This window comes from Symphalangus syndactylus, chromosome 17, assembly GCF_028878055.3.
Source record: "Symphalangus syndactylus isolate Jambi chromosome 17, NHGRI_mSymSyn1-v2.1_pri, whole genome shotgun sequence".
In the NCBI taxonomy this organism is placed as follows: Eukaryota; Metazoa; Chordata; class Mammalia; order Primates; family Hylobatidae; genus Symphalangus; species Symphalangus syndactylus.
In genome coordinates this window covers 32,357,796-32,372,708 of record NC_072439.2, presented here as the reverse complement: position 1 = coordinate 32,372,708, position 14,913 = coordinate 32,357,796, and the positions used below count along the sequence as shown (strand labels likewise).

The 14,913-nt window shown below is 45.9% G+C and overlaps 1 protein-coding gene and 1 non-coding gene across 15 annotated transcripts in view; one reads left to right on the top strand and one right to left on the bottom strand.

Moving 5' to 3' along the window:
* The window catches only part of R3HDM2 (R3H domain containing 2), a 186,034-nt gene that overhangs the window by 155,657 nt on the left and 15,464 nt on the right, over positions 1 to 14,913 (bottom strand). Inside the window, exon 2 of one of the 14 annotated variants that reach the window (XM_063620091.1) lies at positions 11,073 to 11,190. The exons of 12 other annotated variants lie outside the window; for them this stretch is intronic. The gene's annotated coding sequence lies outside the window, so the exon portion shown is untranslated. The remainder of the gene's footprint in view (positions 1 to 11,072; positions 11,191 to 14,913) is intronic. One more of the 14 variants, XM_063620090.1, reaches the window with a different exon arrangement.
* On the top strand, positions 14,104 to 14,211 carry LOC129467109 (U6 spliceosomal RNA). The gene has a single exon (XR_008652258.1). It is a non-coding gene; the product is annotated as a U6 spliceosomal RNA (small nuclear RNA).

Genomic DNA, 14,913 nt, shown 5'->3' with positions numbered 1-14,913 from the left:
GTGACAGGCGCCTGTAATCCCAGCTACTTAGGAGACTGAGGCAGGAGAATCTCCTGAATCCGAGAGGCAGAGGTTGCAGTGAGCTGAGATCCCACCACTGCACTCCAGCCTGGGCAAGAGAGCAAGACTCCGTCTCAAAAAAAAAAAAAAAAAAAAAAAAAAAAAGGTGCATACATATCCCACAATACTCTGCATGCATAAACAAAAATAAGGAAATGTTTTCGGAGATAAGAGTCTCACTCTTCTTCCTTCCTTCCTTTCTTTCTTTCCCCTCTCTGGCCGAGGCTACAATCTACTCGGCTTGCTGCTGCCCGCGCCGCGGACTGCCTGGGACTGCCGGCGCGCGCCACCGCTGCCTGCCTTTTCTCCTTTGGATGCAGGCACGCGTTCGCCATCTTGGCCACGCTGGTCGCCAGCTCCTGACGCCGAGTGCTCTGCCCGCCTCAGCCTCCCGAGGTACTGGGACTACAGACGGAGTCTCGCTCATCCAGTGCTCGGTGTTGTCCGGGCTGGAGGGCGGTGGCGTGGTCTGGCCTCGCGGCAGCCTCTACCCCCCGACCGCCTGCCTTGGCCTGCCAGGGTGCTGGGATTGCAGCCCTTGCCCGGCCGCCGCCCCATCTGGAAGGTGGGGAGCGCCTCTGCCCGGCCGCCCCGTCTGGGAAGTGAGGAGCGCCTCTGCCCGGCCACCCACCGTCTGGGAAGTGAGGAGCGCCTCTGCCCGGCCACCCACCGTCTGGGAAGTGAGGAGCGCCTCTGCCCGGCCACCCACCGTCTGGGAAGTGAGGAGCGCCTCTGCCCGGCCGCCCCGTCTGGGAAGTGAGGAGCGCCTCTGCCCGGCCACCCACCGTCTGGGAAGTGAGGAGCGCCTCTGCCCGGCCACCCACCGTCTGGGAAGTGAGGAGCGCCTCTGCCCGGCCACCCACCGTCTGAGAAGTGAGGAGCGCCTCTGCCCGGCCACCCACCGTCTGGGAAGTGAGGAGCGCCTCTGCCCGGCCACCCACCGTCTGGGAAGTGAGGAGCGCCTCTGCCCGGCCACCCACCGTCTGGGAAGTGAGGAGCGCCTCTGCCCGGCCACCCACCGTCTGGGAAGTGAGGAGCGCCTCTGCCCGGCCACCCACCGTCTGGGAAGTGAGGAGCGCCTCTGCCCGGCCACCCACCGTCTGGGAAGTGAGGAGCGCCTCTGCCCGGCCGCCCCGTCTGGGAAGTGAGGAGCGCCTCTGCCCGGCCACCCATCATCTGGGAAGTGAGGAGCGCCTCTGCCCGGCTGCCCGTCTGGGAAGTGAGGAGCGCCTCTGCCCGGCCACCCATCGTCTGGGAAGTGAGGAGCGCCTCTGCCCGGCCGCCCCGTCCGGGAAGAAGTGAGGAGCGCCTCTGCCCGGCCGCCCCGCCCGGGAAGAAGTGAGGAGCGCCTCTGCCCGGCCGCCCCGTCCGGGAAGAAATGAGGAGCGCCTCTGCCCGGGCGCCCCGTCCGGGAAGAAGTGAGGAGCGCCTCTGCCCGGCCGCCCCGTCCGGGAAGAAGTGAGGAGCGCCTCTGCCCGGCCGCCCTGTCTGGGAAGTGAGGAGCGCCTCTGCCCGGCCGCCCCGTCCGGGAAGAAATGAGGAGCGCCTCTGCCCGGGCACCCCGTCCGGGAAGAAGTGAGGAGCGCCTCTGCCCGGCCGCCCCGTCTGGGAAGTGAGGAGCGCCTCTGCCCGGCCGCCCCGTCCGGGAAGTGAGGAGTGCCTCTGCCCGGCCACCCACCGTCTGGGAAGTGAGGAGCGCCTCTGCCCGGCCACCCACCGTCTGGGAAGTGAGGAGCGCCTCTGCCCGGCCACCTATCGTCTGGGAAGAAGTGAGGAGCGTCTCTGCCTGGCCGCCCCGTCTGGGAAGTGAGGAGCCCCTATGCCCGGCCGCCCCGTGTCTGTAGAAGTGAGGAGCTCCTCTGCCTGGCCGCTCCGTCTGGGAGGTCTACCACGGAGGCCAAAAGCAATGTGGGGGCTGGACGTGGTGGCTCACGCCTGTGGTCCCAGCACTCTGGGGGGCGAGGCGGGTTGACCACTTCGGGCTAGGAGTTCGAGACCAGTCTGGCCAACTTGGCGAAACATGAAGAATACAACAGACAAACCAACCAACCAACTCAGTGACAACAAAACAGGTCTACCCTGGAGTCATACTCTAATTTTTTCTATTTTCCTCCCTTTCTGCTCCTTTATCCCACTTTCTTTTTCTTCCTCTTCCTTCTCCCTCTTCTTTGTCAAATAGAGGATTGAGTTATTATCACTGATCCATATAAAGTCCCTCTCTCATTTATTTTAACTCCCACCCCCATTTCTATTCCCCGACTTCCCATGTGCAACCTTCCTAATATGTTTGATACGCATCTTTTTGTTTGTATGTATTTTTAGAAAATGTTTATTGTTTTTGTATGCAAAAAAAATAAAAAAAAAAGAATATTATGAGATTGAGGAACTTAAGGGAAGTCTTCAAGGAAGGAAAACTAGTTAAGAAGAATAAACCCATTGTTCTAGAAAAAAAAAAAAAAAAAAAGAGTCTCACTCTGTTGGCCAGGCTGGAGTGCAGTGACGCCATCTCAGCTCATTGCAACCTCCACCTCCTGGGTTCAAGCAATTCTCATACCTCAGCCTCCCAAATAGCCATGCACCACCACGTCCAGCTAATTTTTATATTTTTAGTAGAGTTGGGGTTTCACCATGTTGGCCAGGCTGGTCTCAAACTCCTGGCCTCCCAGCCTGACCAAAATGGCAAAACCCCATCTCTACTAAAAATACAAAAATTAGCCGGGCATGGTGGCAGGCGCTTGTAAATCTCAGCTACTCGGGAGGCTGAGGCAGGAGAATCACTTCAACCCGGGAGGCAGAGGTTGCAATGAGCTGAGATCAGAGCACTGTCCTCCAGTCTGGGCGACAGAGCAGGACTCTGTCTCCAAAAAAAAAACTCCTGGCCTCAAGTGATCCACCTGCCTTGGCCTCCCAAAATGCTGGGATTACAGGCATAAGCTACTGCAGCCAGCCAAAAATAAGGAAATTCTTGATGTATGATACTTAAAAGCTATATTGCTAAGTGAAAAAAGATGCAGAACCATTTTTGTAAAATGGGGGAAAATATACATATATAAACTTGCCTTTTTTATGCTTATCAACGCATATGAAGCACAAAAACTGGTAATAATAGTTGCCTCTGGAGAGAGGCATAGGAAGTGACTGGTTTGGGGGTATAAGAGCAAGATGGGGCCAGGCACGGTGGCTCATACCTGTAATCTCAGCACTTTGGGAGGCTGAGACGGGTGGATCACCTGAGGTTAGGAGTTTGAGACCAGCCTGACCAACATGGTGAAACCTCGTCTCTACTAAAAATACAAAACAATTGGCCGGCTGCCGGTGGCTCACGCCTGTAATCCTAGCACTTTGGGAGGCCGAGGTGGGTGGATCACGAAGTCAAGAGATCGAGACCATCCTGGCCAACATTGTGAAATCCCATATCTACTAAAAACACAAAAATTAGCTGGGCGTGATGGCACACACCTGTAGTCCCAGCTACTTGGGAGGCTGAGGCAGGCGAATGGCTTGAACCTGGGAGGCGGAGGTTGTAGTGAGCCGAGATCACACCATTGCACTCCAGCCTGGGTGACAAGAGCGAAACTCAGTCTCACAAAGAAAAAAAAAAAAAGAGCAAGATGGGGCCTGGCATGGTGGCTCACACCTGTTACTGTAGCACTTTGGGAGACAGGGGCGAGTGTATTGCTTGAGCTCAGGAATTCGAGACCAGCCTGGGCAACATGGCAAAAACCCGTCTCTTCTAAAAATACCAAAAATTAGCTGAGTGTGGTGGCTCACACCTGTAGGCATGGTGGCTCACACCTGTAGTCCCAGCTCAACTTGTGAGGCTGAGGTGGGAGGAGGGAGGATCACCTGAGCCCAGGAGGTGGAGGCTGCAGTGAGCCAAGATGATGCCACTACACTCCAGCCTGGGCGACAGAGTGAGACTCTGTCTCAAAAAAAAAAATGCAAGATGGAAACTCCATTTCATACTTTTTTCTATCCTTAAAACTTTGAACCATATAAATGTAATACCAATTCAAAAAGTAAATCCAAAAATGTATAAGAATTCTCATTTTATATAAGGAACAACTTCTCATATTTTTTTCTCTAGTCTCCAAAAATATCCATCCCATGTGCTTACTTTGGCAGCACATATACTAAAAAAAAAAAAAAAAAAAAGTCCATTCCTAATTTTTTTTTTTTTTGAGATGGAGTTTCACTCTTGTTGTCCAGGCTGGAGTGCAATGGTGCAATCTTGGCTCACCACAACCTCTGCGTCCCGGGTTCAAGTGATTCTCCTGCCTCATCCTCCCGAGTAACTGGGATTACAGGCATGCGCCACAACGCGCGGCTAATTTTGTGTTTTTAGTAGAGATGGGGTTTCTCCATGTTGGTCAGGCTAGTCTCGAACTCCCAACCTCAGGTGATCCGCCCGCCTGGGCCTCCCAAAATGCTAGGATTACAGGCATGAGCCACCGCGCCTGGCCATCCATTCCTAATTCTTAACTATAGGTTCAGTGCTACCTAAACAAGGTATCTATCCAGGCACAGTGGCTCACACCTGAAATCCCAGCACTTTGGGAGGCCGAGGAGGGCAGATCACGAGGTCAAGAGATCAAGACCATCCTGGCCAACACGGTGAAACCTCGTCTCTATTAAAAATAAAGTAAAAAAAAATTAAATGGGCATGGTGACGTGCACCTGTAGTCCCAGCTACTCAAGAGGCTGAAACAGAATCGCTTGAACCCAGGAGGTGGAGGTTGCAGTGAGCCGAGATCGCGCCACTGCACTCCAGCCTGGCAACAGGGCGAGATTGTCTCAAAACAAAAACAAACAAACAAAAAACAAGGTATCTAGGCCAGGCATGCTGGCTCACACCTGTAATCCCCATACTTTGAGGCTGAGACCAGAGGATTACTTGAACGCAGGAGTTCAATACCAGCTTGAAAAACATAATGAGACCCCATCTGTATTTGTAAAACACAGATTTTACCTATAATTAATATGAGACAAAGATACCCACCCACTATGAAACTTTGAATTGTTAAGTTGGTTAACTAGTGATTCTGGGGTAGGGTCAGAATTTTCATCTTTTACATTATATATGTTTTTCCTTTCTTTCTCTTTTTTCAAGACAGGGTCTCACTCTGTTGCCCCAGCTAGAGTACAGTGACATGATTATAACTCACTGTAACCTCAACCTCCTGGGTTCGAGTAATCTTCCCACCTCAGCCCCCCAAGCAGCTAGGACTACAGGTATGTGTTGCAGCACACTCAAGTAATTTAAAAAATTTTTTGTAGAGATGCGGGTCTCACTGTGTTGACTAGGCTGGCTTTTATACTATAAAATCATTTAAATTTCTCATAATGAGTACATATTACTTTTGTAATTTGAAAAATGCAAATTTCTATATGATTGAAAATGTTAAAGGAAAACCACGTGTAATCCCAGCTACTTGGGAAGCTGAGGCAGGAAAATCGCTTGAATCTGGGAGGTGGAGGTTGCAGTGAGCCAAGATCTTGCCACTGCACTCCAGCCTGGGCAACAGAGCAAGACTCCTTCTCAAAAAAAAAAAAAAAAATTAAAAGATGTTAAACATGCACTGACCAACTACAACAGACTTTATTTGGATCCTATTTTAAACATATAAGCTACTAAAAAAATCATGATACAATCAGTGAAATATGAACACCAGGTATTTAATATTAAGGAATTTTTTTTCTTTTTTTCTTTTTTGAGACAGAGTCTCACTCTGTTGCCCAGGCTGGAGTGCAGTGGCACAATCTCAGCTCACTGCAACCTCCACCATCTGGGTTCAAGCAATTCTCCTGCCTCAGCCTCCCGAGTAGCTGGGATTACAGGCGTCTGCCACTGCGCCCAGCTAATTTTTTGTGTTTTTAGTAGAAATGGGGTTTCACCATCTTGACCAGGCTGGTCTTGAACTCCTGACCTCGTGATCCACCCGCCTCGGCCTCCCAAAGTGCTGGGATTACAGGTGTGAGCCACCACACCCAGCCTGGAATTATTATTTTAAACGTGCAACTGGTTTTTTAAAGTCCTTATTTTTGTGCGTTTTTGTTTTCTTTTTTAAAGAAAAGGGTCTTGCTCTGCTACCCAGGCTACAGTGCAGTTGTAAAATCACGGCTCACTGCAACCTGAAACTCCTGGGCTCAAACAATCCTCTCAGCTCAACCTCCCACATGGCTGGGGACTACAGGTGCGTGCCACCACATCCAGCTAATTTTTTGTTTTTCTGATGGTGGAGTCTCACTCTGTTGCCCAGGTTGGAGTGCAGTGGCACGAACTCAGCTAACTGTAACCTCCACCTCCCAGGTTCAAGCCATTCTCCTGCCTCAGCCTCCCGAGTAACTGAAATTACAGGTGTTCGCCACCACGCCCAGCTAGTTTTTATTATTTTAGGTAGAAACAGGGTTTCACCATGTTGGTCAGGCTGGTCTCGAACTCCTAACCTCAAATGATCCTCCCATCTCGGCCTCCCAAAGTGCTGGCATTACAGGTGTAAGCCACCATGCCTGCCCTAAATTTTAAACTCTTTGTAGAGATGAGGTCTCACTATATTGCTCAGGCTGGTCTTGAACTCCTGACCTCAAGTGATCCTCCCACTTCGGACTCCCAAAGTGCCAGGATTATAGGCACGAGCCACCACACCCACAAGTCCTTATTTTTTTAGATACATGCTGATATATTTGTAGGCGAAATAACATATCAAGGATTTGCTTCAAAATAATCAATAAGGGGCCAGGCTTGGTGGTTCCTGTCTGTAATCCCAGCACTTTGAGAGGCCAAGACAGGTGGGTTGCTTAAGCTCAGGAGTTCGAGACCAGCCTGGGCAACATGGTTAAACCCTGTCTCTATTTAAAAACAAAAACAAAACAATAAGGGAGGTACTAGGAAAATTAACCATGAGCAGATAATTGCATATGGACATTCGTTATACCACTCTTGTTGCTTTTGAATACGTATGAAATTTTCCATAGTAAAATGTTTCATAAAAGAGCAAATCTCAAAAAAGAAATATATATATTTGAAATATGATGATCCATGAGAATTCCACCCTCATGAGGGGATTAATGCTATTATCGAGGGAGTGGGTTAGTTACCTCAGGAGTGGATTACTGACTAAAAGGATGAGTTTGGCTTGAAAAAAAAAAGATGATGACCGAAATGAATCTTGTATACTAATCTTTAAAGCCTAGTTCAATTTCTACTTCTTCCATCATGATGCCTTTCTTTTTTTTTTTTTTTTTTTGAGACGGAGTCTCACTCTGTCGCCCAGGCTGGAGTGCAGTGGCACAATCTCGGCTCACTGCAAGCTCCGCCTCCCGGGTTCACGCCATTCTCCTGCCTCAGCCTCTCCGAGTAGCTGGGACTACAGGCGCCCGCCACCACGCCCCGCTAAGTTTTTTGTATTTTTTAGTAGAGACGGGGTTTCACCGTAGTCTCCATCTCCTGACCTCGTGATCCGCCTGCCTCGGCCTCCCAAAGTGCTGGGATTACAAGCGTAAGCCACCGCATCTGGCCCATGATGCCTTTCTATATTGACTTCTCTCTTATTTTGTATCTGTTTATACTGAGCAATTGACTTAATTAAATTATACTGCATTCTGCTGTTTCCATCACAGGATCTAATCCATTATATCCTGCTCATTAATTGTTCATTTTTTATCTCTACAGCTAGCCAGTCAGTAAGGTTCTTTAATACACACAAACCCTAAAAATGATTATTAAGCCTCCTAATGATCCCAAGTACCTTATCTGACACTCAAGTTGTCTCAAAAAACCTTGGGACCTATGGAAAAATACAACATTCTTCCTTATCACCCCAATAGCCACTTTGCACTAAAACTAAGTTTTTACTCTAGTAAAACATACAATATTATCTTCTTCAAATTTTACACAGATCACACCAAAAGTCTCTAGCCACTTAAGGCACGCTAATACGCACCAGCTTTCCTTCTCCCAGAGTTCAAATGAGCATATTTATACTCTGTCACAGAAAGAGAATTATATACTACTAGATTTAAATAGAAGTTCTGTTAACTAACTGATAAAGTAGAGTGAAGTTATTTAATAAAAACTACAGCTTAGAGGTGGGGCAAAAAAAAAAAAGAAAAAAAAATTTGGCTGCAATACACAGAGAGCCTACCCAAAGGAAAAGTCACAAAACCCAGGAAAAAAAGAAATCACTACCTAATTGAAGACCAATTAAGACCACCTGGTCTATTGGAGTACATACAAGCTTCAGAGATGACATATAGCCCCTTTATCCCTTTTGTAAAGTGTTAAGATAATTGGTTTATTCCTCAAATTATAAAAATAAATATTCTTTATGAATAGAAATAAGCTAAAGGAAAACAAAAATTTACCCCATAACCCCCGTCATAACTTTTTTGTCTCAGTAAGTTCTTTGAAGACAGCTCGTTTTTCCAAAGAAAACATGTCCCTCCCTTCTAAAACTGATGTAGGAAGACCCAGAAGGAAGGAAAGAAAAGAAAAAAAGCACATGGGCTTAAATCAATGAGAGAATATGTAGATTTGTTTTTCAATTTTCTCTTACATTTACCATTTGTATAAATCTAGGGTAAGAATAACCACACATTCCATTTTTATGAATTATTTTTGTTGGTTAATAAATGTTCAGCATTTTTTTCTAATGTCCCTAAAACTGCTTGCTATAGTAGCAACAAGGTCCTACTTTTCCAAATACCAGATCAGGTGGTAAACATCTCATATTCACTCTGTATGTGTAATCTTACTCTATTTTAACTTATTTTTCATTTAAATGAATTACTCAACATAACCATTCCTTTTATGTGCCATTTCTTGTGTTGAGGCTCTACCAACTATTAATACATCAATAGAGCTTCACATTACCAGGGAGGTAGTATAACCTTAAAAAAAAAAAAAAAAAAGAAACTTTACATTTCATGGGCAGCTAAACATACATGGAATTACTAAGGTTCTTCTCAAAGTATCCTACATAAACTCTAGTCTGAATTCAATACATGGAAAACAATTCCAGCATCGTAACATTCTCCCACAAGCACCCAAATGTAAGGCTCACCTGATCTCAAGCTCAAATGTATTGCCCCAACCATCCAGGTGAAGTGTTAAGAAGTGTTATTTATTAAGCAATATATTTAGTGGCCAGGCACAATGGTTCACGCCTGTAATTCCAACACTTTTAGAGGCTGAGGCAGGAAGATCACTTGAGGCCAGGAGTTTGAGACCAGCCTGGGCAACATGGCAAGACCCTCTCTCTGCAGAAAAATTAAAAAATTAGCCAGGCATGGTGTGTGTGCCTGTAGTCTCAGCTATGTGGGAGGATGAGGCAGAAGATCGCTTGAGCCACAGAGGTTGAAGCTATGGTGATCCATGATGGCACCACTGTATTACAGCCTGAGTGACAGAGCAAGACCCTGTCTCTAAATAAATAAAAAGAAACTCTATTTATCAAGTATAATTTGGAAAGACACTAGGGAAAAAATAGTGGATTTCAATTCTACAGGAGAGCTCTACATGGTTCTAAATTTGGCCAAGTAACAGAAATAATGGGAAAGTATACAATTCATCTTAATATCTGCAATTTATGTTACCAGGCAGCTCATTTCTTAAGTAAGAGCAGTTATCCACATAAAACAAAAGCCACACAATTAACTGATAAGTTAGTAAGTTAATTAAAATACCAGCTAAAACGTCTGAAAATGACCACCTTCCCCCATCAAAACAGTATTTTATACTTCCTCAATAGCAATAATATGCAGGATTTTTGTTTGTTTTTTTGAGACAGCATCTCACTCTGTTGCCCAGGCTAGATGGAGTGCAGTGGTGTGATCTTGGCTGTCTGCAACCTCAGCCTCCAGGGTTCAAGCAATTCTTCTACCTCAGCCTCTTGAGTAGCTGGGATTACAAATGTCCACCATCACACTTAGCTAATTTCTGTATTTTCACTAGAGACCATGTCCGCCAGGCTGGTCTCAAACTCCTGACCTCAAGTGATCCACCTGCCTCAGCCTCCCAAAATGTTGGGATTACAGGCATGAGCCACGGCCTAATATGCAGAATTGTAACTATTTCAAAGGAACATGTTACTAACACATCATCACCTTCTGTGCAGCTTATTTATATGTTTCCACATCAAAGAAATATGCAGATACATTTAATGGGTTTCACCTTCAGTGCAAAATATTTTTGTGGATAAGACTGACATGTCTGGTTTCATGTAGAGTCCCAGAGCAGTACATTCTCAAGCTGTTGAATAAGAAGTGATTTTGATATAACAGATCCCAATTCCAAGGCCAATCCTATTTCGGACTTTCTAAAACATGAGACCTCATCAAGAACTATAAAACTATGCTCCAACAGAAACGTTCAATACATTGAACACCATGATGTGGTTAGGCTTTGTATCCCCACCCAAATATCATCCTGAGTTGTAATACCCAGGTGTTGACGGAGAGACCTGGTGGGAGGTGACTGGGTCATAGGGGTGGTTTCCCCCATGCTGTTCTTGTGATAGTCAGTGAGTTCTCACAAGAGCTGATGGTTTTACAAGGGGCTCTTCCCCCTTTGCTTCCTTCACATGCTCTCTCACCTGCTGTCATGTAAGACATGCCTGCTTTTTCTTCCACCATAATTTTAAGTTTCCTGAGGCCTGCCCACCCATTTGAAACTGTGAGTCAATTAAACCTCTTTTCTTTATAAATTAGCCAGTCTTGGGCATTTCTTTATAACAGTGTGAGAACAAACAAATACACATCCTAACTTCATATGAGTTCTAGATTGTATTCACAGATCAATATGTAAAATATATATGCAGATGAATGCAAGACGCAGGTTCAAAATACAAAATATTGGCCGGGCACGGTGGCTCATGCCTGTAATCCCAGCACTTTGGGAGGCCAAGGGGGGCGAATCACTTGAGATCAGGAGGTCAAGAATAGCCTGACCAACATTGCGAAACCTTATCCCTACTAAAAATGCAAAAAAATTAGCCAAGCATGGTGGCACGCACCTGTAATCCCAGCTACTTGGGAGGCTGAGGTGGGAGAATCACTTGAACTTGAGAGGCGGCGGCTGCAGTGAGCCGAGATCGCACTACTGCACTCCAGCCTGGGCAACAGAGTGAGATTCTGTCTCAAAGAAAAAATTAAAACAAACAAACACACAAAACCCACAAAGTATTAAAGGCCTGGGTTGAGAAGATTCCCTACCTAAGAATATTTTAATTCAGACAGCAGAAGATATAAAGAGGGAAACAACTCTTAAGTGACTACAGCCTGGATTACCTGAGCCTAAGAGGGATATGAGAATGTATTTTTGGCCAGGCGTAGTGGCTCACATCTGTAATCCCAGTACTTTGGGAGGCCGAGGCGGGCAGATCACAAGGTCAGGAGTTTGAGACCAGCCTGGCCAACATGGTGAAACCCCGTCTCTACTAAAAACACAAAAAAAATTAGCCAGGCACAGGCCGGGCGCGGTGGCTCACACCTGTAATCCCAGCACTTTGGGAGGCCGAGGCAGGCGGATCACGAGGTCAGGAGATCAAGACTATCCTGGCTAACAGGTGAAACCCCGCCTCTACTAAAAATACAAAAATTAGCCAGGCGTGGTAGCGGGCGCCTGTAGTCCCAGCTACTCTGGAGGCTGAGGCCGGAGAATGGCGTGAACCCGGGAGGCAGTGCTTGCAGTGAGCCGAGATCACACCACTGCACTCCAGCCTGGGCCACAGAGCGAGACTCCGTCTCAAAAAAAAAAAAAAAAAAAAAAATTTAGCCAGGCGTGGTGGCATGTGCCTGTAGTCCAGCTACTTAGGAGGCTGAGGCAGGAGAATTGCTTGAACCTGGAAGGCAGAGGTTGCAGTGAGCCAAGATTGTGCCACTACACTCCAGCCTGGACAACAGAGCGAGACTCTGTCTCAAAAAAAAAGAAGAAAGAAAAAGAAAAACTTATGTCACCACCAAATTAGGTGAAAAAAAGCAATACAATGCCAATCTTCTGTGCAATAGCCCATCTCCCACGGCAAGTCACCATAACTACTTATAAATCACTTCATTATGTGAAATAATTCAGGTTAAGGCTAGGCATGGTAGCTCACGTCTGTACTCCCAACACTTTGGGATGCTGAGGTACGAGGATCACTTGAGCCCATGAGTTCAAGACCAGCCAGGCCAATATAGTGCAACCTTCTATTTAAAAAAAAAAAAAAAAAGGCTGGGCACAGTGGCTCATGCCTGTAATCCCAGCACTTTGGGAGGCTGAGGTGGGCAGATCGCTTGAAGTCAGGAGATCAAGACCAGCCTGACCAACATGGTGAAACCCCTTCTCTACTAAAAATACAAAAATTAACCAGGCATGGTGGCGGGCACCTGTAATCCCAGCTACTCAGGAGGCTGAAGCAGGAGAATCACTTGAACTCAGGAGGTGGAGGTTGCAGTGAGCCGAGATCATACCACTGCACTCCAGCCTGGGTGACAGAGCAAGACTCCATCTCAAGGAAAAAACAACAACAACAACAACAACAAAACAAACTCAGGTTAGATACTTTATTGCTCAAGCAAATCTGGGAAGACACAGAGTCTTAGATCTATAATCCACTCTTTTCTTTTTTTTTTTTTGAGATGGAGTCTCACTCTGTCACCTAGGCTGGAGTACGTGGCGCGGTCTCAGCTCACTGCAACCTCCGCCTCCCGAGTTCAAGTGATTCTCCCGCCTCAGCCTCCCGAGTAGCTGAGATTACAGGCACGCACCACCATACCCAGCTAAATTTTTTGTATTTTTAGTAGAGAAGGGGTTTCATCATGTTGGTGAGGCTGGTCTTGAACTCCTGACCTCAAATGATCCACCCACCTCAGCCTCCCAGAGTGCTGGGATCACAGGCATAAGCCACCACGCCCGGCCCACTCTTTTTTTTTTTACTATAAATAACTAATCTCATAAAAATAACAAAGAATAGGCCAGGCACAGTGGCTCATGCCTGTAATCCCAGCACTCTGGGAGGCTGAGGCGGGCTGATCACTTGAGGTCAGAAGTTCGAGACCAGCCTGGCCAACATGGTGAAACCCCATCTCTACTAAAAATACAATAATTAGTCTAGCCGGGCGTGGTGATGCGAACCTGTCATCCTAGCTACTGGGAAGGCTGAGGCACGAGAATCGCTTGAACCCGGGAGGCGAAGTTGCAGTGAGCTGAGATCACATCACTGCACTCCAGCCTGGGCAAAGAGAAAGACTCCATCCCAAAAAAAAAAAAAAAACAACGAAAAAACCAAAGAATAGAGAATTAAGAATGAGAAGCAGGCCAGGTGCAGTGTCTCACGCTTATAATCCCAGCACTTTGGGAGGCCGAGGCAGACGGATTAGCTCAGCTGAGGTCGGGATTTCGAGACCAGCCTGGCCAACATGGCAAAACCCCGTCTCTACTAAAAATACAAAAATTAGCTGGGCATGGTAGCAAGCGCCTAGAATCCCAGCTACTCAGGAGTCTGAGGCAGGAGAATCACTTGTACCCAGTAGGCGGAGGCTGCAGTGAGCCGACATCACACCACTGCACTCCAGCCTGGGTGACAAGAGCAAAACTCCGTCAAAAAAAAATACAAAAGAAAAGAATGAGAAGCAATTTCTCTTTATAGCAACCATTCCCCATTCAAGGAATCAGGATTCCTTACAGAAACAATTGATTCCAAGTCTGGGGCAAGTAAAATACAAAGTGAGCGCAGAACCCCTTGTTGTGCCAGAGTGTAAGGAAGTGCTCAAAACATGACAGGGATATGTCAAAAGGAAAAAGCAGCCAGCTTGAAGGGGCTCCCTCAAGCCCCTTCGAATCAAATTTAGGACAATTTTCATATTTCTAATAATGAATATTACTGGTACTTTTAATACTAACAGTAATGGATTGTAACTTGTTGAATTTTTTTAAACTATCAAATCTATAGTTATCCTCAAAAACATAAGGTAGGAGAAAAGCTCTTCTCTTTAGAACAATACCAGCCGTAAATGCAGAGGGACTGAGAGAATGTGAAAATCAACATATTCAAAGCACCAGTGGTGTTCCCTTCCACAGCACATATACTAAAATTGGACTGATACAGAGAAGATTTAGCATGGTCCCTGACCAAGGATAACATGCAAATTAATGAAGTATTCTATTAAAAAAGGAAAAAAGAAACCACTAGTATAATAACAAATTCAGACAAGGATCATCAATGGATGCTAATGTCACTAGGTAAAAGGTTGTGGAGGAAAAGAGACCCAAAATCTTAAAAGTATCATCCCACAGCTGTTTCTTAATTTTTACCAAAGGAAAAGGATCCAACATCACAAGGCCAGGGGTGGGAAAAAAAAAAAAAAAAAGCGGAAAGATTCCTTTACAATGAAGAAATCTAGCAGATATCAATTTAACCAAGCAGACATCAATTTAACCAAGCAGACATCAATTTAACCAAGCAGACATCAATCTAACCAAGCAGACATCAATTTAACCAAGTGATCAAAGTTAACATAATCAATAATGAGACAAAGTGACATTATGTGCACACAACATCACCTGGGTAGTATTCTTGCCAAGTATATTTGACTTGAATCTAATCATGACAAATTCAAATTGTACAACATTCTTCAAAACAACTGGCCTGGACACTTCAAAAATATTAATAACATGAAAAAAAAAAACAGAAGAGAACTGCTCTAGGTTAAAAGAGACTACAAACATACAACGATTAAATGCAACACATGTTCCTTGTAGGAATCCAGGATTGTGGGGGTAAGTTGTAAAGCAGGTTGAGATAACTGAAGAAATTTAAATATGGACTGTTTATATCACTGTAAAATATTTTGAATGTGATAGTGAACTTAATG